General features: G+C 42.0%; 1 pseudogene; it reads right to left on the reverse strand.

The window, feature by feature from the left end:
- Positions 1 to 936: 936 nt before the first annotated feature.
- LOC141134475 (small nuclear ribonucleoprotein F pseudogene) lies at positions 937 to 1,201 on the reverse strand (annotated as a pseudogene).
- Positions 1,202 to 3,214: the final 2,013 nt, after the last annotated feature.

A 3,214-nucleotide genomic window follows, 5' to 3' on the forward strand; every position in this document is an offset into this window, starting at 1 on the left:
GAGAAAAATGATCTCTATGCAAGTACTGACCCTTTAAAGACTAGTGGATGACCGTACATTTTGTGCACTCCTTACCTCTGCGCACTTTAAATTATGCACTCCTGAGCCCTGCAAAAGTACCAATTTTGAAGGCTTATATGCTAGTCATAAAAAGGATATGGGGGTCCAGGTACTGCCCTGTGGGACATGTATCAATGCAATTTTTTTTTTTTAAATATCATTTTTAAAGGAGCAGTGATTTTAATTATGCTAAAAGTGAAACAATAAAAATAAAAAATTCCTTTAACTATAGTGCCTGAGGGTGTCCCATAAGTCTGCCTGAAATGTGGCCATCTGTACCATGTCTAGAACCTGCTGCAGCAAAACTGTATATATATATATATATATATATATATATATATATATATATATATATATATATATATATATATATATATATATATATTTAAAGAAAAAAAATTACATTTAAATTGATTTTCCCTTCAAGCTTTGTAATTAATGGCTTGGGGAGCCAGTCTGTATGATGAGGCCACATTTTGGTGCACTCAGAACAAAATTTTAGTTTTTTTTTTGGATAAATTCTGGTGTCTCTTTAACAGACTTTGTATGGAAATAAAATTAAAACATTTTTGCACAATGGTGAGCAAGCCTTATGTGAAGAAACTAAATATATATTATATAGTATATAGTACACTTAAGCCAAGATTTCAATTTTATTTAAATAAAGTCTTGTGTCTCTTTCGCAGACTTTGGATAGAAGTAGCAGGTGCAGAAAAATTGGGCTTTGGGTGTTGGTGGTGCCTTCACACGGTAACCCCATAGAGGTACTCTTGAAAAAATTTCATTTTCTTAACAAAACATACAAAAACAATGTCCAACAATAGCCTCAAAAGAGAAGTTTCAAAATTAATTTACAAAACTAATTTGGAAATTGCTTTATTCTCTCATCTCGCCTTCTTCTTGCTCCTCTTCTAGTCCTCGTATATACAATACACTATTACACCTTATTAGAACTTCTCCACAATGTCCAGACAATGCCCCATCAATATACTCTGTATTCTGTATTGGCGAGCTGCATGTTCATGTAGCCATCCACAAAGACCAGGTATCCTTTATATTTCATACCCCAGTTCAGTTTCACCATTACTGGCTTACCAGTAAGGCCGTTAAGGAATGGTTTTGGGTTTAGTGGCAAACTCATTCTGCCTCTGAACCTCCTGCTGATCTATAGACTAGTAAAAGGAAGAAAACATTTTTCCGTGGAATGCTCAGAGATCACACCACCGGAGAGAGCAGGAAATGGCTAAAGCTAATCTTGATGAAAACAAGTATATGCAAGTATATGCACCTGTCAAACAGGTGTGGAAAAACTAGGCTTTGGGTGTTGGTGGTGCCTTCACACTGTAACCCTATAGAGGTACTCTTGATGAAAGCAAGAATTGGCCTTGCTGTAAAAAAATTTAAATTATATGCACCTGTCAAACAGGTGTGGAAAAATTGGTCCTTGGGTGTTAATTGTGCCCATGAAACCTATACTAAAAAATGACTTCAAGATAAAATCAACACCATCAAAGCTAGGCAGCCTGGACAGTCTTACAGAGATTCCAGATCCAGAAAGCACTTAATCAGTGACATCGGCATCAGGGGTTTGATAGCTGCTGCCAATCTGGGACTGATTCATTTTGGCAAATGTCACTCGGTCAAAGGAGTCTGTGGACAGGCACGCTCCTTTATCTGTCACAAAACCTCCAGTAGCACTGAATGCCAATTTGGAAAGCATGCTGGATATAGAGCAGCCAAGCAGCTCAATTGCATACTGGGCAAGTTCTGGCCAGTGGTCTATTCTCATGATTCAGCAACCCAGTGGATCAACTACTGGAAAGCTCTTCATGTATGTTTTCGCCCCTAGATAATGTTCCACCATATGATGCAGATGCTGCCAATGGGATGTGGAAGCTGACAGCCCTGGGCGCCGAGAACGAAACATTTTTTTGAAATGCATCACTTAGGCGGCCCCCTTCTCCACCACTCCTCCTTTGACCAACAGAAGCCTCAAAACTACTTTTTCCATGAGACTGTAACCTACCAGAGTCTGGAAACATGTTACATAAACTCCTCTTTAAGGAGTCCTCAAGATATTTCATACCGTGCTCCCTCTGCGAGGGCAGGTTGAGTTCCGAGATTTTTCCCTTGTAGCGATGGTCAAGGAGGGTTGCCAAGCAATAATGATCCTTTTCCTTGATGCCACAAATTCTCAGGTTCCTTTGCAGGCTTTGAAGAGTAAGGGAGCCCATGCACCACACGTTTGCGGAGGCATGAGAAGCAGAGTCCTCGGGGTCACTGAGGATTACAGTATCTGGGACTGCCTCCTCCCAGCCACGTACTACTCCCAAGGTTTCTGGGGACTGAAAATCATCTCTTAAGGTTTGACATATGTTTTCATCTGCTTTAATGCCTTCAAAATTGCCAGAATCCACCTCCTCCCTCTCCTCTTGTGTGTTCTGTGGCATCAAAAGAATGGTGTCTGCATAAAGTGGGTCTTGAGACTAAAGGGTTTACTCCTCTTCCTCCTGCTGCTCTGCCATGAGTGCCCTGTCCATAATGCCACATAGAGTATGCTCCAGCAGGAACACAAGAGGGAAAGTGTCACTGATGCATGCATTTTCACGGCTCACCATCCTGGTCGCCTCCTCAAATGGTGACAGTACACTGCATGCATTCTTTTTAGCAGCTATTGGCATAGGGAAAAAAAAGCCGAGCTCCCCTGAGCCTGTCCTTGTGCCATACTCACACAGGTACTCGTTGATGGCCCTCTGCTGCATATGCAGCCCCTGCAGCATCGCCATAGTTGAGTTCCACCTGGTCGGCATGTCACAAATCAGGTGGTTTATAGGCAGGTGGAATTACCACTGAATTTCAGGGAACCAAACACTGGCTGTGTATGACCGCCTGAAATGGCTACAGATTCTTCTGGCCTGCCTTAGAAGATTTTTCAAACCTGGGTACCTGTTTAAGAAATGCTGCACTACTAAATTAAGGACATGTACCAGGTATGACTTTCCCGGTCAAAGGGCAGACAGAAAGCTAGTGCCACTATCGCACACCATCAATCTTGGCTCAAGCTTCCGTGACGTGAACCACCTCTGGCCCTGCCCCTGCAGACCTGAAACGATCTCTGCTCGGGTTTGGCTCCTGACCCCTAAACAGACCAGCT

The sequence above is a fragment of the Aquarana catesbeiana genome, linkage group LG03 (assembly GCF_042186555.1).
Source record: "Aquarana catesbeiana isolate 2022-GZ linkage group LG03, ASM4218655v1, whole genome shotgun sequence".
NCBI lineage: Eukaryota > Metazoa > Chordata > Amphibia > Anura > Ranidae > Aquarana > Aquarana catesbeiana.